The following is a 24,544-nucleotide window of genomic DNA, read 5'->3' as shown; positions in this document are numbered from 1 at the left end:
GCAGCTCCGAAAGGAGGGAAAGGTAATTCACCACCACCACAGAGTCCCCTGCAGATTTCCACACTCAAGTGGAGGTCAAGAAGGAGGGCACCCAGGATCCTTCATTGATTTTCACACTCAAGCGGAGGTCAAGAAGGAGGGCACCAAAGACTCTGGTGGTCTCAAGTCCAGTGGTCCTGGAGGACCCGACTACAGTGGTCCCAGGTCAGATGGTCCTGGAGGACCCATATCTGGTGGTCCCAAGTCTGGTGGTCCTGGAGGACCTGACTCCGATGGTTCTGGAGGATCAGACTCTGGTGGTCACTCCTGCTCCAGTCCAGGAATCCTCAGAGCCACTCCAGAGTCTGTTCCAGTCCGGGAGCCCTCAGAGTCCATTCATGAACTCGTTCCAGTCTGGGAGCCTTCAGAGTCCACTCATGAACTCCCTCCAGTCCGGGGGGCCCTCCAAGTCCACTCCAGAGCCTGCTCCAGTCCGTGAGCCCTCAGAATCCACTCCAGAGCCCGCTCCAGTCCATGAGCCCTCAGAGTCCACTTCAGAGCCTGCTCCAGTCCGTGAGCCCTCAGAATCCACTCCAGAGCCCGCTCCAGTCCGTGAGCCCTCCAAGTCCACTCCAGAGCCCGCTCCAGTCCGTGAGCCCCCAGAGCCTGCTCCAGTCCATGAGCCCCCAGAGTCCTCCAGAGCCCACTCCAGTCAGGGAGCTCCCAGAGTCCTCCAGAGCCTGCTCCAGTCTGGGAGCTCTCAGAGTCCACTCCAGATCCTGCTCCAGTCCAGGAGCCCTCAAAGTTCACTCCAGATCCCAATCCAGTTCGGAAGCCCTCCGAGTCCACTCCAGAGACCGCTCCAGTCCAGGGAGCCCTCAGAGGCCACTCCAGTCTGGGAGCCCTTCAAGTCCACTCCAGAGCCTGCTCCAGTCCGGGAGCACTCAGAATCCACTCCAGAGCCTGCTCCAATCCATAAGCCCTCAGAGTCGACTTCAGAGCCTGCTCCAGTCCGTGAGACCTCAGAGTCCACTCCAGAGCCCGCTCCAGTCCGTGAGCCCTCCAAGTCCACTCCAGAGCCCGCTCCTCCAGAGCCCACTCCAGTCCCTGCTCCAGTCCATGAGCCCCCAGAGTCCTCCAGAGCCCACTCCAGTCAGGGAGCTCCCAGAGTCCTCCAGAGCCTGCTCCAGTCTGGGAGCTCTCAGAGTCCACTCCAGATCCTGCTCCAGTCCAGGAGGCCTCAGAGTTCACTCCAGATCCCAATCCAGTTCGGGAGCCCTCCGAGTCCACTCCAGAGACCGCTCCAGTCCAGGGAGCCCTCAGAGGCCACTCCAGTCTGGGAGCCCTTCAAGTCCACTCCAGAGCCTGCTCCAGTCCGGGAGCCCTCAGAATCCACTCCAGAGCCTGCTCCAATCCATAAGCCCTCAGAGTCGACTTCAGAGCCTGCTCCAGTCCGTGAGCTCTCAGAGTCCACTCCAGAGCCCGCTCCAGTACATGAGCCCTCCAAGTCCATTCCAGAGCCCGCTTCAGTCCGTGAGCCCCCAGAGCCCGCTCCAGTCCATGGGCCCCCAGAGTCCTCCAGAGCCCACTCCAGTCCGGGAGCTCTCAGAGTCCTCCAGAGCCTGCTCCAGTCCAGGAGCTCTCAGAGTCCACTCCAGATCCTGCTCCAGTCCAGGAGCCCTCAGAGTTCACTCCAGATCCCACTCCAGTTCGGGAGCCCTTCGAGTCCACTCCAGAGGCTGCTTCAGTCCGGGAGCCCTTCAAGTCCACTCCAGAGCCTGCTCCAGTCCGGGAGCCCTTAGAGTCCACCCAAGAGCCCGCTTCCAGTCTGTGAGCCACCAGAGCCCGCTCCAGTCCGTGAGCCCTCAGAGTCCACTCCAGAGCCTGCTCCAGTCCGGGAGCTCTCAGAGTCCACTCCAGGGGTCACTGTCACAGTGTCCAGTGATGGTGCCCTAGACTGGCCACTAGATGGCACTCTCCCCTTCCACTGTTTCATGTCATGAACTCCTTTTCCCATAGTTCTTTGCCCGGCCTTTTCGTTACTGATTATCAGCTGTTGGTCATTTACCCATTAACTCATCACTATATATATCAAGCTCACTTTGTCTTTTGTTGTTGCACTATTGAACCTGTAACATTTTGTTTTTCTGTTTCATTGGAGTTTGCTTTGTGGACTACCTCGTGGATTACCTTGTGTTTTTGCCCTTGCCTTGTTTTTGGATAAAGGAATAAAGCTGCACTTGGATACACTTTTATTGTTAGATTAACATAACTAACATAGCCTAAGAAATGCATGGGTCCATTATATTAATGCACATCCAATATTTTCTTAACTATTTACATTCAGTTAAGACTGTTTTTACGTTGATACTCGTCAAGACAGCCATTCAGAGATAATTGTGCCAATTTGCTCAAGACATGAAAAAATACTCAACTTTGGTATTTGCTAGCTGTCTGCGCATTTCAGGTGTTTGCATAGCTTAAAATGTTTAAACTGACAAGCCTTAAAACACACGAGAAAGATACATTTAGGAAGCAGCACTGGCCTGATTGTTCAGAGTCGTTCTGAACATAGTTTATAGTTCAGTATAGTTCAGATCGCTTTAGGGGGGCTGAAGCCCACATAAAAAGAGTCTAGAACCACCACTGTCACTATACACCATACAACTATACAGTTTGCAGAAAGACAAAGCTGAAAACCATCAGAAGAGCGAAAACAAAAAGAATGATTAGATGGAGATGGACGACATGTATAGTAGCATGTGGCAAGGAACATTCATATCTGGGAGATAAGTCGGTAAATTCGAGTGAAATCACTGGCTTTGCTTATCCCATGTGAATGCTCCACACAAAATTCAGATGTGATTGGGGGGGTTGGGGGTTCTAAATCACACGAGGTCCCCAGATAATACTAATCCCGTGTGAATAGGGCTTAAAAATTCAATACGAGATAAGTCATGTAGGAAACAATTCTCATGAATTTATGTTTATGTAAATCACTGAAAGCAGATTAAAGTCTTTCAAAATTTGTTGAAGCCTGATTTGACTTGAATTTTGAAAAATAAATAAATAAATAAAAACCATTAAAATAAGAAGAAAAAAAGATGAATGATTAAATAAATAAAGCATGAATAAGACTTGTGGCAGACAAGCACGTTCAATTGAATAAGGCCGTCTGCATGAAAGCAAGTAAAAACTGAACACAGACAGCTTTGGCTGGGTTTCATAGAAATACCATGGGGTTGCCATGGCAGCATCTGAGGAAGAGGATGCCCTTATGGCTATATATACATTTTTTCTAAAGAAGCTGATATTGTCTTCAAGGCTCACCTTATACTTAATGAGGCCTTATGTATATGTGTGTGCCATTCACACCATTACAGATCTACATCAATCTGTTATAAAAGCAGCAAGATAAATTTTTAATGAGCCAAACAGAATGCACGTCACACCTCTGTTTATCAATTTGCACTGGCTACCAATAGCTACTCACATAAAATTCAAGGCATTGATGTGCGCCTTCAAAACCACCACTGACTCTGCACCCCTTTACCTAAATTCATTACTTCAGACTTAAGTGCCCTTTAGAAGGTTGCATTCTGCAAGTGAAAGTTGCTTTATTGTGCCATCCCAAAGAAGCACAAAATCACTTTTACGGACTTTTAAATTAAATGTTCCCTCCTGGTGGAATGACCTGCCCAACTCAATCTGAGCAGCTGAGTCCCTAGCCATCTTCAAAAATCAGCTAAAAACACATTCCATTTTTATTTGACCCTCTAGAACTCTAGCACTGTCTATTCTAATTTAATTCTTAAAAAAAAAAAACACTTGTCCCTTTTAGACTTGCACTCTATTCATTTGCTGCTTGTTTTCTTAAAAAAAAAAAAAAAACCTAACATAACTAATCTTTTTGTATTCTATCTGTTTTCTTTTTATTTATTATACAATTAACAAAAGCAAAAAAGACCTCTAACACTAGCTTGCTCTATTATTTTTCTATTCTATCTGTTTTTTTTTATTATTTATTATATAATTTTAAAAACCCTTGCTACATGTACTGCATTAAGCTAAGTGAGACTTGTTATAGCACTTGTATATCATTGCTCTTTAGTTGATTTTGATTGCTTCCATTGTCCTCATTTTTAAGTCGCTTAGGATAAAAGCATCTGCTAAATGACTAAATGTAAATGTAAATAAAAGACCAAGAATATTTCATTAGACATATGTCTGACCAGTTCCGAATGTAGTTCCTTTCTGTGTGTATCAACTAGTGTCTGACCACTCCACATGTTCAGATTCATTCCCTCCAATTCCCTCTTCACTATCCCCAGGCACTGGCAGTCAACAGGTTCATGTGTCAATGGAAGATACTAATGAACAAAGATGGTGGAGTAACACAGGAGATGCACACAGCCCAGGGTTTTGACACAGATAGTGGATAAAATGATTCCAGTGTCAAGGGTGAAATAAAATAATAGACTCCTCTTTAAAATTGAAAAAGGTACTGACAAGTAAAAAAAAAAAAAAAAAAGGAAGGAAGGAGAAGCCATTTCTGTCACAGATCTGCCAGGCTCTTTCAGGCCCTGTCCACATGAACGTTGTTATTTTTAAAACCGCAGCTTTTTCTACGTGGTTTGTCCATTCGTCCACACACAAATGCAGCACCAGTTCACTGAAACCAAACATTTTTGAAAACGCCTGCCCGGGTGAATATTTTCAAAAACTTCAGTTGCAGTGTTATCGTGTAGACAGCAAAATGTACTCGGTGTACCGAGTACCTTGGTTCCCTTAGATACGGAATGATTACTGCGTCGTAAGCCGCTATGGGGAAAAGTCATTTTTCTCCAATTTCTGAAGCCTTTTTCAATTACACAGTGAAACTGCACAACCATTGGTTCTTGGAGTTCGATAGAAAAGAACCAATGGCGGCGCGGTAAAGCCGCATGAGCCTATGGTGAGCGAGCCCACCCAAACCCGCCAAAAGGGGCGGGGCATCGGGCTATATAAGCAGCCGTTTCACCCAGGCAAACTGATTCATTCTCCTTCAGCGACGACTGATACCTCTTTGCTGGATCTGAGACCTGAAACCGATCAAGCAGCCGAGATCACTGCTGACCAGCTCGCTGCTTTGCACAACAGATCAGCCATTTCTCCCTGCTCTCCCCTGCTTCTCCCTGCCCTCTAGCAGCTCGCCGCTCACAAGCAGCACACCGCTTCGAGCAGCCAGCCGCCCTCGCGGCTCTTCGCCTCAGCTCGCCGCCCTCGAGCAGCCGCCAATGATCGGCATACTGCTTCCAGCAGCCGGATTAGTTCGCCGCCCCCCAGCAGCTCTGCTCCCGTGCCGCTTCACAAGGCCCTGGCCCCTTTTGATACTACACCCGTACTGCGTCGTAAGCCGTTTAGGCTAAGACGCTACGGGTCGCTACGCCGTGCTATCAGGAAGGATGACCGGGTATTCGCCCAGAGCACTGAGAAGGGCTTGTAACTAATACATAAAGTATCCCAGACCAACCGGGGATGTAGTTACATCAGTCATCTTGCTGACCTCCAACAGTTCAGGCGGTCAAGGGGCCTGAGAATGTGTAGGGGACTTAAACTAACACCAAGGACCCGGACACAGTTGGGGTCCTAGGCTGGACAACAAGCAAAAACCGACCATGCTGATGGGCTTATGCTGACAGTGCCTGCGTTTGTAGTGCAGGAATGTCCAGGTTGTAGAACCTGACAAATGTGGACGCGAGGCCCAGCCAGCTGCACAGACTTCTGCAATAGACACGCCACTAGACCATGCCCACAACATGTCCACCCCTGTGTTCAGAATGCCCTGCACATGTGCTGCCCTCAACAAGAGCAGGTGGTGCTGGGCCCACTCTAGGACGCTTTTCACTAGAGTGAATAGGGGTTTTGAGGAGAGCCCGCCTTGGCAATTTATGAAGGACACTACTGTCATGTTGTCCGACCGGACTAGTGAAAGTGAAAAAAAAGTGAAAGTCGTGACATTTGCCAAGTATGGTAACCCATAGTCAAAATTGGTGCTCTGCATTTAACCCATCCAAGTACACACACACAGCAGTGAGAAGTAAACACACTGTGAACACACACCCGGAGCAGTGGGCAGCTATATATCCAGCACCCAGGGAGCAACTGGGGGTTCAGTGCCTTGCTCAAGAGAGCACTGTTCATTCACTCCCTCCCACCTACAACTCCTGCCAGCACCGAGACTCGAACCTGCAACCTTCGGGTTACAAGTCCAAATCTCTAACCATTAGGCCACAGCTGCCCCCACGCTAGGATGTGGTTCCCTGCCAGGAGTGGTAAAAAAGCATAGAGAGCTCGACATACAGCCAGCATTTCCAGACGGTTGATATGAAGCTTGTTTCTGCACTCGTCCAGACGCCAAAGGTGGAATGACCTTCGCACAGGGCTCCCCAGCCCGTCCTGGAAGCATCTGTGAAGATGAATTTCCGCCTGCCAACTATCCCCACCGCTGCCCTCTGCTCATACCAGCCAGGGTTCGTACAGGGGGCCAGGGTTGCACTGCATGCCGGGCTCCCCCTGATCATGTGGCGACCTTGCTGCCAGGCACGGGGCGGGACTTGAGGTTTTAGTCAAAACTGTAGTGGCCGCATGTAGAGCACGCCCAGCTGCAGAGCTGGCAATGCTGAGCTCATGAGACCTAGCATCTTTTGAAACCTCTTGAGCAGCAGAACCGTTCCGGGCTTAAAGGTTTCCGCGAGTTGCTGAATGGCCAGAGCCGAATGGCCCTCATACGGGTCGAGTCAATAATTGTCCCCAGGAACGTGATAAGCTGGCTGGGGGACAACGAGCTCTTGAAAAAATTGATCCTGAGCCCCAAACACTCTAGGTGAGCCACCAGCTCCGCCTCTGACTGGGCCAAAATGAACCTGTCGTCGAGGTGATTCAGTATGCGATTCATCTGTCTCAGAGGGGAGAGAGCCGCATCTATCCACTTCGTAAAAGTGCGGGGAGCCAGGGACAGCCCAAACGGAAGGACCGTGTAGTGATATGCCACTCCCTCGAAAGCAAATCTCAAGAAGCGCCTGTGATGGGGAGCTATCTGGATGTGAAAGTAAGCATCTTTCAGGGAAAAGAACCAGTCCTCTGGGCGTATTCGCCCGGTTCAGATGTCTTAAATCAAGGATGGGTCTGGGATCCGCCATCCTTTTTGGGGATGAGGAAGTACCGGCTGTAGAAGCCTGACTCACTCTATGCTGGGGGGAACACTTCTATGGCCCTTTTTGCCAGCATAGATTTAACCTCTGAGGATAGGACCACGCCGTTGAATAACGGGGGCCTCAGAGCAAATTGCAGTACGTAACCTCGTTTTATTGTATTCAACACCCACTCTGACACTCCAGGAATGGCCTGCCATGCCATTGCATTCGGAAGTAGGGCTTTACATCTAATCGCATTCGATTGTCATTTAGGGCTGTGCATTTAATCGCATTCGATTGTCATGTGCATTTCGTCAGTAAAGCCAGTCCCGTGATTAGTATTAAATCACGATCACCTAATTGCAAAGCCCTAGTCGCTTTAAGGAACTGAGGTGCTCGTAAATAGTGGAAGAGAAAATTTGCTCTCTTTATGAGTATGTTTGTGTTTTATTGAATCCGCTATAACAGCGGTGCGCTGCCAGGGTGTTATGCTAAGCGCTGTCGGGGCTCAGGCCACGGCGTGAGCTGGTTTTCCGGCAGCTTAGTTTTTCCAGGCTGCTGAGTCGGCGCTGGCTTGGGGCCAAGGCCTTGTGTAGTGGCACGGGAGCAGAGCTGCTGGGAAGCGGCGAACTGATCCGGCTGCCGTAAGCGGTACGCCGATCAGGGGCTGCTCGATGGTGGCGAGCTGAGGTGAAGATCCGCGAGGGCGGCTGGCTGCTCGAAGTGGCGTGCTGCTTGTGAGCGGCGAGCTGCTAGAGAGCGGCAAGCTGCTAGAGGGCGGAGAGCAGGGAAAAGTGGCTGATCTGCTGTGCAAAGCGGCGAGCTGGTCAGCGGTGATCTCGGCTGCTTGATCGGCTTCAGGTCTCAGATCCAGCGAAGAGATATCAGTCGTCGCTGAAGGAGAATGAATCAGTTTGCCTAGGTGAGACGGCCGTTTATATAGCCCAATGCCCCGCCCCTTTTGGCGGGTTCTGGTGGGCTCGCTCACCATAGGCTTGCACTGCCATTGGTTCGTTTCTATGGAACTCCAAGAACCAATGGTCGTGCATAAGGCTTCAGAAATCGGTTGCAGCCAAAGTCAGACATGGGAATTCCCACACTGAAATTGACCTGTTTGTTAAGTGTTAAATGATAATACACTATATATACTCTTCAAAATGAAGATTAAACATTATTAGATACTTCCTTGTTCCATTATTGGAACATGGCTCAGAAAAGTAACATTAGTTCTGAAAAAGCCACAGCGACGTCATGAAGATGTGACTTGAATTGATATTTTGTAAACTAAATTTTGTCTGATCAGTGTGTTACTCTGTTCGTGTCTGTGTTATGTGTCTGTTGGCCATGGTCATCGCTTGTTTTTTTGCCAATTGAACACTTTGAATATATGTTTGTCAGGTCTTGAAATATCTGAAAATTGGTGTATACTTGGACAGCTGTTGGCATTTGTCTGCGTCTGTCAGTGTGGTGTGAATTGGTCTTTATTTTTTTCATTCATAGACATTCATATGACTTAAGTGTAAAACATTTTTAAGTCCACTTTCTGAACAGCTCTGTTGAGTATTATTGATTTGGTGCAAAAGTATGTCTGTCTGTACATAGTTTGAGAAGAGAAGATTGTGTTTCCTTTCATAAGTTGACTTGATGCCACATCAGTAGCTGAATCGGAAACAGCTTCTGATGGGAGAATTTTCAAAAAGCCCATATAGAATCACACCATTGGCAAATGAGGGAGTGCCCATTCCACCACAACTCAAAAAGACCATTTATCTGCCCCATTGGCTATAGGATCCATTGTGTTCAGCATAGAAGCTTATCTAATTGTCCACACTGCAAAAACTTGAAAGTGCTTCATTCTCATCTCTCCTTCTTTTCAAGGAAAGAAGGGAGAACGGTTGACCCCTGTTGCGCTACCTCTGTGGTGCCGAATGAGTTAAAATCTAGGTGTTACAATGGAGAACTGGAGGCCATGGAGAGCTGAATTCTCTCTTTCTCTTTCACTCTTATGTGTAGAAAATTCTAATGGCAGCAGAGCTTGCACATGAGGATATTTGCCAGAGTTAAGAGCAAGTCTCATGAGAGCACGAATGGAGGTAGTACCTAGCCGAGTGTATTACATTGCATGTGTGTTTGAGAGATATGAAAAGCTCCATAATATGCAAAAAAAAAGGTGAAAAAATATTCATTTGTATTAGTGTAATATTCCATCGGGGGGTGGTATACAGAGGCGATTGTTTTGTGAATGGCAACGATTGATGAGGGTTGAATGCATGCTCATGTGGAGAGTTTGTCCGTGTCTCAAGTTTATTAATGATCATAGAGCGTAAGTGTTTTTATTTGCCTATTTCATAATTTAATGTTGTTGTAAAATTATATTGTGTACACAGTGGTGAAAAAAAAACGTTATTGTGTAATAGTTCAGTAATGCTTTTCTTGTTATATTCAGAGGGGAGAAATAGCACTGAATAGGCCCTCTGTGAGATCCAGATTGTGTTTGTTAAAGAGCTATGAAGATCAGCTGATTTCATGCCATCAAACATACTGCTTGTGTGGTTGATCATTCTAAGTCAGGTCTATGGAAGCTGAACATCATACTGTATATGGCTGAACTTGACAGACATTCGGACAAAGGATAGATCCTTCTTTTTGAACCCCCACAATTTCACAATCTGTGATTTTTTTGTAGAGGCAGTTCCTGCCATGTTGATACATTTTCAATAGGAAGGATCACCAAAAACTCTGGCTGGTCTACCCTCTACGTTTCACAACCAAACACGTGAGAAGTGATGAAGGAAACATAGAATCACAAGTGAGACGGTTGTTGTTGCATGAGACTGGATTTCTTTCTGTTAAAAATTGAAGCTTGCAAGATGCTTGCAACACAAGTTGCCTGTATGCTGGTTTGCAGCAAAAAAAAATAAAAAAAATAAAAGAATGTGAAGGAGATATGGTTGATCGCAGAAGTCATGCATGCTGATGCTTTGTTGCAGATCTATGACTCCTCCCTCTAAACTTTCCCTTGCCCTGAATCGTGCTCTCTCGGCTGTAGGTCATCTCCGATGTCATTTTCATTCAAAACACATTTCGTACTGCATGACTCTGAGTCACCGACAGGTCCAGTTATTTATTCCAGATATCTCACGGCCATTGGCGACGCATCAGTGTCTTCAGAGTTTTTGTGTTTTCGGGCATTAGTCTCCTATTTCCACAAACTGTTGATGATTGAAAATTGGAGCTAAAATCATGCAATCTGTGCCTGGCATAAGGCTCCTCAGTCTGGGACAGACGAAGTTCGCTCCTGAACTGTTGGGTTTCAAATGGAGGTCAAGCCCCCCAGTGGTGGTAGACGGAAATATTGAAGTGTATCTGCCTTTATCTTTGTTGGCCTCCATGTTCTGTTCTCTCAGTTCCACCCAAGCATGCAGTTTGGACAGCCACAGATCTTCTTTGGGATTTCTGCTATACCCATGCTTCTGATGCATCTCTCAAACTATTTGGTGACTTCTGCCAAATGTATAAAGTTGGATACAGCTCTGGCCCTGTTAAGGCTCCAGATAGTGGACATTCTAAATATCATAACATGGGTATGTTTGCACGAGATCTGCAAATTATCATTGTCATGTGTATTTATATGGCACTTTATTGCTTAAAAGCAAACAGCTTTACAGTATATAACATGAAAAACAGTGTCAGTGCCTCATTTCATCAGAAGCACAACTTAATTTTCTATTATAAAGCAGATCTCCAGTGAGATCTTACCTTGACGGACTCAACAGACGAAATAAGTCAGAGAAGTGTTCCACATGAAGGAAGGCGGAGCCTCTGCATAACCTACCTATTACGTAATTGCCACGGACCAGTGGTAGTACAAAGATGTTTTGCAGTCGGAGTGAACTTTTCCAGAGAGTTTGCTTCGGCAAGTAATTTCAAACTCCCAAAAGAAACACAAAACAAACTTTGTTTTTGCCTGATTTTGTTCAAAATTACATCACATCAGTATGTTCTTCGATTTAGATCAGGGCCTTAAAGTGTATTATTGCCAAGGCAGCAAAAGTCTTTTCTAGGAGTGATTCTTGAGTATCTCTTGCTTCCGTTGAGCATTTTTCCGTGTGCTTGGTTCATTTCAAGACAGGGCAAATTGTCTGGTTCAGTATCTGTTGCAGACTGTTAGGGCTTCTGGCTGTAGTGTCCCAACTGCTACCTTTGGGTCTGCACCATATGAGGCCATTTCAGTGGTGGTCCTCACCCCACTGTCAGAGTTATGTGTAGTTGCACAGAGTTATGGGCTGTGTCATAGTGGAACTGTCCTCAGTTTCTGACTTAAAGTGTCTTTTTAGACACAGTTTGATACTGCAAGGTGAAACCTCAAACCTCAGCCCATACACCAGAGGGTGTTCCTATAGCACCAGCTACTGACCCAGAGCCACGTTCCCTATTAAGGAAATCAAGGTTGCATACAAAACCGATACGAAAGAATTTATTGTTTATTGTTATGTGTGCTGCTTGTGTTTCCCTATGTGTTCTGGATCGCCCTCTTCTCCTTGGATTATTATTAAATGCTATTTGAATCATCTCTGTCTCCATGTGCGCCCTGACAGAATAGCCGGCCACTTAAATGTTTAGCGGCATGTATCACCACGTTTTTTTCACTTTTTGAGAGTTTTTCTTCTTCTGTTATGCCCCACTGTCCCAAATTCATCCTACTCCTGCTGGAGCAGGGGGAAAACACTCTCGAGGAACATACTAGACTCTTCCTTGAAGTAGCTTATTACACCAGCTACCCGGACGACTGCCTCTGCTCATTCTATCATGGGAGCCTCCGAATCATCTCCTTCTCCATGCATCTCCCATGAGAGCCCTGTGACACCAATAGAGAATACAATACAGCAAAGTAATTTCTTGGGTGGCACTCCAAGAAGGAACTTTTTTCCAATTTGGTGGTTCCACGTTTTTGCTGCGGACATGACTGATACCTCAAATCATGCAACTTGTTTGACAAAACACTTGAAGTCAAGCAAGGACATTTGAGAAGGCTAAAAGTCTCCTAGGGTCTTGTCGACTTGCCCAAAGATTCAGTTTCCATCAGAAACCAGGAGGCCATTGTAAATTAATTGGGATGTTATGTTGTATTTTATGGTCAAGGTCAAAGGCTCCAATTCACAATGATTAAGCTTTATTACACTTCCTGAAGACAAGCAAAAGCACTAGAAACAGGAATGACAAAGAATGATTCCGAGTTTTTTTTTTTTTTTGTAGTAGTAGTAGTGTTTTTACATGACCAAGCTGTTTGTATGTGTCTGGATTGTGCATAGTTCAGAATTGATAATATCTTTAAAATTCCCATTTTATTGTTGAATTAGAGTTGCGGTAACTAACAGGATGTAGAATTGTAACTGCAATATAAACTAAATGAAGCAGATGTAAAATTTATCTAATGTCATGAATCCTGTCCATGGTTTTCCATCTGATTGCCACCAGAGGTCACCCTTCCATTACATTGAAGCTCAAACTACACAAACTGTTGCATTTCATCCCGGACTACATTTCCCATCATCCATTGCACTGATTACACACACAGCTGCTACCAATAGCACACACTATATAAATCAGTGTCACACCACCATTCAACGCTGAGTATTGTTTGCACTTATCGCTCTGTCTGTGATAGCATCTTTACGGAGCCAGTTCCCGTCCTAGTTTGAGTTTCTAGTTCTTGTCTAAGGCTGCGTTTACACTTGGCATTAACATGCGACCTGTAACTGGATGTTGTCCACATACACACTGAAAAGACAAGTGTAAACGCACTTCTGCTCCGAATGTTATCTGATCAGCGTGTCCTGGTCCAGAGGTAGTCAAAGACGCATTGTGATTGGATCTCAGTGTAATGTAAATGCAATCCAGCCATCGTTGCTGCATTCGCAGTTGGACGTCACGCAAAACGCCGCCCCTCTCTCGCGATCTTTCAGAAAAAAAGATGGAGAACACCCGTGTGGAGCGCTAATGCGACTCCTACACTTATCTTTGATTTGTAAAATGTCCCGTGACTGAAAATGATTTTCAAAAGAAAACCCACCACTTCAGATTGACATTGCACCGGGCCATTCTCTGCAGACTTATTTAAATATTGCACGGGAAAGACAGATCCAACCGGTTATCCAAATAGAAAAGTCAGTTGATGTTGCCAAGTGTAAACGCGCCGTGTTCTGACTGAACATGCATCATGCAAAATGCCACCCCCTCTCTAGCAAACTGTCAAAAAAAAAAGACAGAGAACACCCGTGTGGAGACTAGTGAGACTCCTACACTTATCTTTGATTTGTAAAATGTCCTGCGACTGAAAATGCTTTTCAAAAGAAAACCCACCACTTCAGGTTGACTTTGCACCGGGCCATTCTGATGATCCGATCTGCTTGATCAGATCATGGTGATTGCATGTTAATGCCAAGTGCAAACGCAGCCTAAGTCTAGTCACGTCTCGTTTCCTGCTTATTGCCTGTCCTGGATTACCCTTCTCATCTCGCCCTGTTCAGATACCATTTACCCCTCGCCTGTGTTTCAGATTTACCCTTTGGATTACCCTGTTTGGACATTGTTCACCGGAGATTGACCTCGCCCGCTCACTGGACTACTCTTATGTCTTGCCCTCAATATACCTGTTTGCCATTGTCTGACCCCCACCTGTTTTTGTCCACATCTTCTAAATAAAGCTTGCAAATGGATCTGCATGTCTCACATCTCGTTTGCCCCGTAACACCTAATATTACTCAACATGTGATCATACACGCAAGATATTTCCAGAAAAACATCAAAAATAACATCAAATATACAAAATGCTTTGTATTGTTTCAGTGTTGTTAGTAAAAATTAATGTAACCTGCACCCAAATCTTCCCATTTTATTTTCAGCAAAACAAAATTTTGCTTTATCAACAGCTCCAGAGCTTTTTTTTTTGTAAACTTCCACATTTTTGTATTTCAGCCCATAGACAGTCAGATCAACAGAGGGGTAACGTCATTATCAAAAGTGCATTATGGATGTTAACATTTTTGACAAAAAGGAACCCTGCAGCCCTTTTTCTTTTTTTCAACTAGCACTAATTCTAAAATGTTTTTGTGTTTCTACTGTGTAGACAGTCCAAATTTTATTAAAAGTCCATCTTGTCAGTTGTGAACCCCTTTAAATGACATTTATTATCAATATTTAAAATGCCAAGTTGTATCTAATTTTGACGCAGACATAAGCACACATATGTATATGTGTGTGTTTGTAAATTATGTAATTATATATACATTTATATATGAATGCTTGAATTACCCCAAAGTATTTATTTATTTATTATTTTTGCATTTTTTTTTATGTAGGTATTATTTATTTTGATATGAATTAATTATTATATTCATTTTACAAAGTGATTCAAAAACAATTAGAGAACATCTGTGGTACTGTCATCCCATAAATCTATTTATTGCTGTACAAATTATTTTTGATGACTCTGTAAATTATTTTTGAAAATTCTGGACTTAGTCTAAATCAGCTCAAGTAAGGCAAGTGCAATTTATAGTTTGCAGTGCAAACATATAATAAAATCAATCAATCAAACAGATTTCTAGTCATGTATTTCTGGTTGGAAATACTGCATCAGCCGAGCAACTGCCATTGAATGAAAATACTAGTGTATAGCGCTCTCCAGTTAGGCCACCTTGAGGATTCTAAATCTTAAATTCTGTTTCTGTAACAGACCTACAAATTAGAATTTGTAAATATTTTGTTTTCACACAGGGTTGCGTCTTGTTTGTGCATAAAACAGCAGTCCTCTACCCGTATGTCTGCTTGTTGATGTTGTGTGTTTGTTGGTGATGTGCCTTTAATTGTGTGCTTGCCTCTTCCTCCTCCCACCCTCCCTGGCTGAGTCATATCTTCATACACTCATACAGAAACACTCATGTCTACCTCCTACAACCATTCAGATGTGGTATCAATTGGCAAAAACTCACAAGCTCCCCAAATACATAATAAAAATGTCAGGCTGACTGCATCAAATGAACCGTTAGGGTCAGTATCTAGGAGAGCAGCATGTTCTGACCTTAACTGCATTGAGTTCTTTCATATGAGATGTGAAATGATTAGAACTGTGGATTTAAGGTTATATTTATATTACATTGTTTTAAGGCATGAAACCTGTACTGTGTGAAAGATGTGGCACTCATTTTGGGGGCTATTTTTTTATATTTAATGATCCAATTTATGCAAAATTACAACTGTAATACAAAGCATACAATGAATATACATCGTCTATGCTTTTAATGTTGGGATTACAATTCATTTGAATATTTTTGGGACATAATGTTAGAAATGTCATTGAATTATATTTAATAATTTAACAAAACCGCTTAAAATCTTTTGTCCACCAAATAAAAAATATTAGATAATTGTATATTTTTATGAAAGTGAGTGAGGTTAGTTCATTATTTTGAAGAAGAAAAAAAATACCATCAAAAATGAAAATTCTGTCCTTTTCTCACCCTCAAGTTGTTCCAAACCTGCATGAGTTTCATTCTGTGAACATACAATAAGATATTCTGAAGTAACCAAACAGCTGATGGTCTCCATTGACTTACATAGTATGAAAAAAAAAATACCATGGAAGTCATTGGGGACCAGAAAATGTTTGATAACATGAAATATTTGGAACAACTTCAGGGTGAGTAAATGACCAAATTTTCATATTTGTGTGAATTATTCCTTTAACATAGAGGGTACTGAATATAGCCTAAAACTGCAAGTGTGCATTCTTCTACTGTGCTGCATCTTTCTGGCATGGCTAGTTTCCTTTAAATAAATTAGAGGATGCGTCATTGTGTATTGCTACAAGGTTCTCTCATCTGTGCTACAGAGACAAATGCTAATGGCATTTAGGGCTGAGTAAGCAAAGAATAAAAAAATAAAGATCAAGATCTCTGTGCACCTTAAATTGCTACTGCCAACAGTAGGGTCCCATAAAGACATCAATAAGTTTCTCATCTTCAAACACTGAGTTTTTTCAGAAGCATCGTGGTCCTGAACATATTAGTTGTGGTTCTTTGTATTGATTTTACATACCGTAACAGGGTTAATTTTTTGTGCTAGATTTTTACATCATTGGATAGATGTAATATTTCTTTTGTTATAGATTTGTTTGCCAACATTTTATATTGTTTTCCTGAGAATAGGTAGTATTTTGATTTTTTTTTCCTTTTTCTTTTTCTTTTCCCTTTTTTTAAATTTTTTTTTGCCAACAATGGATAAATCCCACTTATATATCAGAAAGAACAAATATTACCAATGTTAATTGTACTTATAAAGCAAAGGCCCTTTTTTTACATTCTAATTATCCAGGACTTGAATTTTCAGTATTAGACCTTTCCATTCACACAGGAAAGTTTTTTTTTTTTTTTTTTTTTTTTTTTTGTATTGCAGCTTACCAGATTCTTACACATCCTTGCAAAATATTCTTAAGACAGAAGTTATGTTTTTGAAAATCAAGTAAACCTATGTATCAGCCAGTGTATATACAGTGTTTTTATTTGGTACTTAGTATTTGGACACTTGTGTTAGTCCTGTGCCAAAAATTTTGCTCAAGAGCATTCTCATTTATCTCGATCTTCTTGATCCAGAAAGGCACACCCCTGTCTAAATAAGGTCTAACAGCTGAAAATGCATATCAGAAAAAAAACACAAGCCATGAGGCGCCCATGGTGAAAACTGGGTTGCTGGCATTAAAATTCTCTGCAGTGTAACCTGCAGTTTTTAATAACTTTATTTGTGAGTACCTGGAATATTTGAACTAATACATTTAATAAATAATAATAACAGAAATAATAAATAATAAATAATAATACAAATAAATGGAACATTGTTTACTTCACTGCAGTACTTTTTAAATGAACTGCAAAGAAAATGTGATTAAAATGGCTGAATTACAATTGTTTTGAAAAAATAATAATAATAACAAATATAGTTGCAAGCAGTGATTACTGGGGCTCAAGCGCTTTTAAGACCTTTATTGTAAAAATGTATTGTATTATAGGACTAGTTTGTAAAAGTATATATATGAACATTTCACCAGGGTGGCCAAGGATTCCCATGATATAAGACACTTGAGCGACGAGTGATTTGGAGTTGTGAGCGATTTTGTACTTTTGATCGCTGTAGCGTCCCCGTCAGGTCGATCAGGATGAGCATTGGTGATGTTGTAGATGGGGTGAGTACTCTCATCCCTCTCTACCTCTAAAACTTTTAACAATTAAATTAGGTGCATTATGCACTTAAACCCCTAATAAAATCTGACTGCAAAATGCACCTAACCTAGTACACAAAATTATTCCCATATTTCTTTTCTTTTCTTTTTATTCTTTTTTTGCAGATGGAAAATATACAGTTGTATGTATACATGTTTCATATGTACAATTAGACAATGTGCAAATGTATAGCTGATGCACCTGTCTGAATATTTGTGCATCTTCTAATTTTCAGACAGTAATGTGTAAATCTTACTTTTTCCTGCCTTGGCTCCTCCTTTTCCTGTTTGGCATTGTGTCTCTATTGGAGAGGTGGGCTTAAATTTAAAGTGCATATTGCAGGTTGGAGACCCAGTGAGTCAATGTTAATAACTAGATTTTGTTTAAAATATACTTATAAATACACTACTTGAGGCTTTTGGAGTAGTCTTTGACCACTCTCCTTCCCATTACATCATTTGCAGTTTTGGCATTTTTCAGATTTGGAAGTAAAAATTTCTCCAGACTCCAGAAGCCTCAAGTAGCATATTTATAAGTATAGTTTAAACAAAATCTAGTTCCTACATTATTTTTCTATACATTGACTCACTGGGTCTCTAACCTGCAATAGGCACTTTAATTGATCTAATTTCATCTTAGCTTTAATAATCATTTTTAGATATACATTTTCTATCAAATCCTGTTAACAACATTATTTTCCCATTATGATTGTTTTTTGCATTTTTACTTTTTTTTCTTATCAGCAAACCTGAATTTCATTGCACATCTTCCTTTTACCTCTTTAGGCATTTGGGTCTGTATGAGAGAGAAAACTCACACAGTTTAAAGGACTGCTTTATTTCTTTTAACAGAGATTAAATGACGAGTGACCCATCCATTGATGTCTGGTGTCTAATTATCCTGGTAAAGAAGCAACACTGACGACACTGGTGACACAGATAAACAAAGACTGTGCCATAGTAATCTATCTCACTTACTAAAAAACTACCCGAATTAGGCAGATGCCAACATGGACTGGTTAGGTGACATGCCATGAACAAAACTACGCAAGATAATACAAGCTAGGACGCATTGTTTCAGATCACCACTTGGTCTCCGATGTAAAATCTGCATCCTGATGCCAAAAAAAAAATCAAATAAAAAAAAAAAAGCGAACTATTGACATCAAATACACATTTTCTCTTATACTGTACATTCACATACATTTAAACTAATAATTTTGATGTTGCAGAAAAAAAGAATAGACGTAATATATTATAAACAGTTCTGTCTGTTCTGTTCTGAAAATCTCCTCAAAAAGGAGGAAGCCACATTCGTTCTGCAGTCCTGATCTCTTGTGAGTTCCTGTGTTTGTGTATTGAGCTGCTCATCAAATGTGTTGTTTTACACCACTATTGTGCCTGCAAAATAGAATTGTGAGTCAACCTGATTCATTTATCTGAAGACATAAACACCACCCGGGGGCTTTACCTCATCACTCGACATGCAGGAACACATTTATTTTAACTGCATGATTACAAAGTAAATGCACAGCCAAATATGTCTTCATGTAGTGTTAATCTTGCTAAGCAAAGTTGTCTGAGCTATTTTCATCTGGCCTATTCTCTCACAGGTACTTAAAATACAGTTTATCTCACTTTAGTTTTTCCTGTCAAAATACAGCAGCATGTTGCATGCAGTATGTGCAAAATGACAGGTTCTCAACAGAGACTATTAACTTGCCAGGAGGGTAGTTCGATTATTTGGGTCACTGGAGTTCCTGGCATTTTTTTATTTTTTTTTCTTTTTTGCAACGCCTCCCTGTCAAGTAGATCATATTCTTGCTTAACAGCTGCCACTGCAGACAGCTTGCTAGATGAGCCAAAGCAAAAAGCCCCACATGGTTCCAAATTTTGATGCAGTTTTTTAACACGCTCTGTCTGGTGTTTTTATAAGGCAGTGATAGAAAGCAAGCAACTGTGGGCCTGCATGTCCCCCGGGGCTCCTACTTTAGTTTTTATTTCTTCCTGTTAGTGCAAGATGTCCTTTTAACTCATTGGAAAATGGCAACCATATTATAACTGCTAATAAAACAATTGCACTAGTCTGGAATGCATGGTGGCCAGAATGACTGTGAGCTAAAGGAAATCATGGCTCATCGCTAAAATAAGCCAGGACTTGTTGCTTCAATGAAATGAGCACAGGAGAACATTTTATCAAGCGTTTTGAACATTTGAAGAAATTCAAACATTCAAAATAATATAATAATAGATTATAGGTGTCAAACTTTATCCTGCCTGGGCCGCATCAGTGTAATGTGTATCCTTAAAAGGGCCAAATAAATATCTAAGACCTGCTTTGTTACTCATAAGTGCTTCTAGCTGGGTCTGAAGACATTCAAGTAATTATTACATTTAAAGCTTAAGTAAAGTTTTATTATCAAGAATAATATTTTTATTTTATTTTATTTAAAAACAAAAAGGTCTGCTGTTTTCCATATTAAAAACCTTGGCGATCACTGGTTGTCAAGTTTAGTTGCAATTTTGCTTACTAAAACAACAACAACAACTAAAAACTATATATACATGTTAAAGTGTTTGGTCTTGGCAGAATAGATCGGCTGCGCTGCTTCACAGTACCTGCTTCACAGACATGCTGCTGTGAGCATGCAGGAAATACTGCTGCTGCACATGTAACATATATGAAATAACTCCCATATATGACATACTGTACATGAAATCATCTGATAGCTGGGGAATGTGGAGGGTTTCTTAAGCGCGCTGCAACTGCTACAGCAAGCACTAGCCGAGTATATGAATGTTGAGCAGCAAGCTCATTGGCTGCTGATGTGAGAAGAAACCAATCAGCTGCGTCATGTGAATAATGATGTCATTATGACAGATTGAGGTAGAACCTATCGGCTAAGATATTGGTCTTATGACATACTACCATCACCACCAGAACATATGGAACCATTTTACCCACTGGGCCCAGAATTGCCTCCATAAACCTGCCACTGGATTTACCCCCTTCAAATGTGCACTCAGCTTCCAACAAATTTTTGGAGCACCATCAGAGGAACCTGCCCTCAATCACTGGTTCCTGGAGAGCGAAAGATATCCAGCTTTGACTGCCCAGCAAAAAGTTAAGCCCCAGTGACCCATTCACCATAATCAAACAAGTTAACCTCTGTCACTTATCGACTCCAACTGCCACCTATATAAATGCACCAACTTATCATGTCTCTCATGTCAACCTTCACCACACTTGTCTACTTCCATGGAGTCTGGTAAGGTTGGTGATCCCCCTGCCTCTGCTCCTTAGAATAGCCCCCAGTGAAGGCAATGCAAGACATCCTAAAGTTGACTTGATTACCTAATCAACTGAGAGGTGTACGGCCTAGAAGAAAGATCTTGGGTGGCCTGCGACAACATCCTGGACCCAACCCTGCTTGCCACCTTCCATGCAGACCAGGATCCTGAACCCAAGCATGCTGGCCATCGTCCATGCAGGCCGTTTAGCCACCCAGATGTGGATGGTTTTGGATGTCCTGGGACTCCAGAGTTTGGTACTGTCACTCCACCAGCCATTCCCTGTACTTCCACTTTTCTTGCGATCTCACATTAACAAGTCTGACAAATGACTATAACTGACCTCTACTGCAGTGTTACTCACCTTATATGGTTGATTACTCTTTGTCTTCCTTCCATTGTTTATTATTTCATCCTTCATCGTCTTCCTCCCATTGTGGATTATTCCCTATTGACTGCCATTCTCACAGGCATCATACGGCTATGATCTACTTACCGATGTGTCTCTGCTGGTTAAAAAAAAAACAAACAAAAAAAAAAACAGTAAGGTTTCAGGGAGTCACATGATATTTTAAACAACCCTTTTCATAAAAGGTCATATTCAGGGGCCCTTTTATCAGTTTCTGTTTCCTTTCTTTTTCCACGTGATGGTATCTCATACTAAGAAATTTCCTTCTGAGAACTTAAATTTTTTTTTTTTATTTAATTTTCCTTATTTTTTTTTACATTTATATTTATTTATTAAGATATCAACCTTACATTTTTCACTTTATGCTAAAGTTATATGTGTTTGAAACTGCATGAAGGTGTGTAAATAATGACAGAAATATAATTTTTTTTTAGTGAACTATTCCTTAGATGTCTGGAAAACTGGTCTTCAGTAGAGGATTGATGGTCTGCTGTAGAAAGAATATCTTTCTTTCTACAGCAGACCATCAATCTTCTACTGAAGACCAGTTTACAATTACTGGATATCTGCCTGTCCAAACCTAACAAAATCACCAGAATTTTTAAAACTGGCTGTGTGTTTTTTAATCATGACCCATGACTGCAGTTAGAGACTGAGGGAAGGGTGTTGGTGGATCAATAATGACCACATCTCACACAACAACCTGGAGGCTCTGTGTTCCCTGTTGCTACTTTACAGAGTCAAAGAACAGTGTGATTTCTTCTATAGTTGGCCCCTGGAGATGGTTTGTATGCTTTTTCTCTCCACTGGCATAATTAAACATCCACATGCACACACTGCACCCCATAATGAACTTGTTTGGATGGGGGAGTGAATCTGCCTCGTCTCGCTACACTCTAACAGCTTAGAACACCTTCCCATCGCTTCTCGTCAATTTCATGCACAATATGCACATATTCAAATGACCTCCAATGCTACACTGCAGTATACAATAAGAACACAAAGAATATTGTAATATAACAATGCAATGCTCTTGACTTGACCCTCCATTTCCTGTGTGATGGAAAAATACAAAACACACACCCGAGAAAAAAAGAATCAACAAGATAACAACACATCATTGAATAAAACATCATCCTCTGTAAAAAACTGCTTTTTCTTGACAAATACTGTAGAAGATCAACTGCACATGCTTACAGCACACCGTATACATAGCATATACTACAGAAATAGTACGGTAGCAGGTCTTTCTGAACATGCTTTTGAGCAAACACTTGTAGCTACAGCCACTTTTCTGCAGTTTTTCCCCATTCAGGACCAATTTGTTGTTTTATTTCAAGCAATAGTATATTAACTCATATTAAGCTTTCATCTCACCATTTCATATTTGATCAAACAACACTTCAATGAAAAAAATAAATAAAAATAAAATACAAAACCACTGATCAGGCATAGTTAAGCAAAATTATTTTAGTTTATCTAACTGTTTTTTATTTGTATATTAGGCTAGAAAATCACAGTGCTACTGTTTTATGCATTAAACGTGTGAATAAAATTGATTTCAGCCTATTTTATTTTAATCACTTTGCACTGTAATTCATATTTTGCTACTTTAATTTGGTACTGTCACCTGTCCAATTTAAAATCTGAATGCTGAAACAAAACCAGAACCACTGATGTTTTTTCACTTTTATTTTCTATATACTTCAATACATTGTGTCTGTTTTAATACACGAGTTGTATTCCAAACCTTCGCAGTCATAGTAGCCTATATTATAATAGCAAGATATTCAGTATGCACTCTGATAACAGTTTTAAACGATACGAATATAAACTTAAAACTGAACCCTTGTGCGCATGTCGCTCTCTCTTTACTCAGTCTAAATATATATATGTATTCATCTTTAGTGCGCAGTTGGGGACAAGTCCAATACTGGACAGTTGTTACTCGTACACAGAAACGGGAAAGACAATTCTCTTTTATTTCGGGTTTTATTCTGTGAATGTGCCCTTTGCCCCTTTATTTACGCACTGAACTGCGCCATTCTGAATGCCTTTTTCTTGCAGTCTTTAGCTCTCCGTCGTGTGTTCCCCGTATATATAGCTGCCTAGAGATATTTGTATACCGCCTTTGCTCAGTTCGCTGTAAGGCGCATACAAAAGTTGCAGCGGTCGCGCAGCTCGTGCTAATGTGTTAGCTAATGTGCTCGAGCTCTCAAACGATCGAGCCGTCTTAAGTATGGAAACGGCTTATATTCGCTGTTGACAGACTGTAAACGGCGTCGTTGGTTTAAAATGACACGGTGGGAATGACAAGCTAGTGCTACCGTTTCTGTTTCGATCGCGTGCAACTGAAGCGGCGGTATTTGTGTGTTCGGTGACATTAGCGTCACTGTCAGCTCGTTTGTCGACTTGGCGCGGGTTTTATTCAGCTTTTGTTGTGTTTTTGTATTCGCATGGCTGGAGGGTAACTTGTACTGGAGTTTTTGTTTTTTTGTCGGAGGGGCGTTTACCGTGTTGAAGCTAGCAGGGGCTTTTTGACGGGTAGATCTCGGGCTGTCGGGAGTTTGACAAGCAGCTCGTGCTTATGTAATGCTGGCGATTCCCCGCTCGACCGCAAACGACGAATAAACAGCGGGTGTTCAGAGTGCGTCGAAGTTTATATCGTGACACGACTTGTATGCGTCGTCGTTACGGTGCATTTCTGTGTTTTTTTCCCCCTCGAGTTGTTTGTGCGACTCGCACAGTGTGTCGAAGCCGCAGCGCGTCTCGTAAAATCTATTGACCATGCGGGAAGTTCAACGAAAAACTATCGCGGACACCATCTGAACGCTTAAACAGCTTTGGACTTGTATAGAAATGCATTTTTCGTCATAAATCTTGTAAAGGTAAGTCTGTCTCATGTACTCGGGGTCATTTGCTCTCCGCGCGTTGTGAATACAGAGTGCATTTTTTGCAATTGCATACCGTCTGCGTTCGTTTTTTTTTTTTTTTTAACCTTGACATTTCGCATGTTAACCCATATAGCTGCTGCTGTGGCTTTAAAATATGTTTCAAAGCTTCTCCTGATGCATTACAGTTTTGCGTCATTTAGACACTCCGTGCCTTTTAACGTTTAAACCATGCTCACAGGCTTGATTTCAGTTCTCGTTGAGTTATTTAGTATGTATTGATGTGCTGTTTGACATTTATGTAGGTTTAACGAGCTTTAGTGCACATTAAGCGGTTTGTCAGGCTGAAGTTCATTTTGGACGCAGTGGCTAAGCTCAGCCGACAGGTGGCAGCACCGCGGTGCATCGACTCATGTATTTGGAGGATTTGTATGAGTTTTAATGTCTACGCGCCTCAAGCCTTCATTATCTGAGCAAACAATCGCCTCATCAAGCTCCATTTTGTGGGATGAGTTTGAATGCG

The 24,544-nt window shown here is 42.0% G+C and overlaps 1 protein-coding gene across 2 annotated transcripts in view; it reads left to right on the top strand.

Annotated features, from left to right (window-relative positions):
* The first annotated feature begins 23,056 nt into the window (after positions 1 to 23,056).
* LOC109065010 (glucocorticoid receptor-like) overlaps positions 23,057 to 24,544 on the top strand; it is a 48,315-nt gene continuing 46,827 nt past the window's right edge. For both annotated transcript variants that reach the window (XM_042711354.1, XM_042711353.1), the window contains exon 1: positions 23,057 to 24,018. The gene's annotated coding sequence lies outside the window, so the exon portion shown is untranslated. The remainder of the gene's footprint in view (positions 24,019 to 24,544) is intronic.

The sequence above is a fragment of the Cyprinus carpio genome, chromosome A21 (assembly GCF_018340385.1).
Source record: "Cyprinus carpio isolate SPL01 chromosome A21, ASM1834038v1, whole genome shotgun sequence".
NCBI lineage: Eukaryota > Metazoa > Chordata > Actinopteri > Cypriniformes > Cyprinidae > Cyprinus > Cyprinus carpio.
Note: the sequence above shows the minus strand (reverse complement) of the source record. Positions and strands in the feature narration are given on the sequence as shown.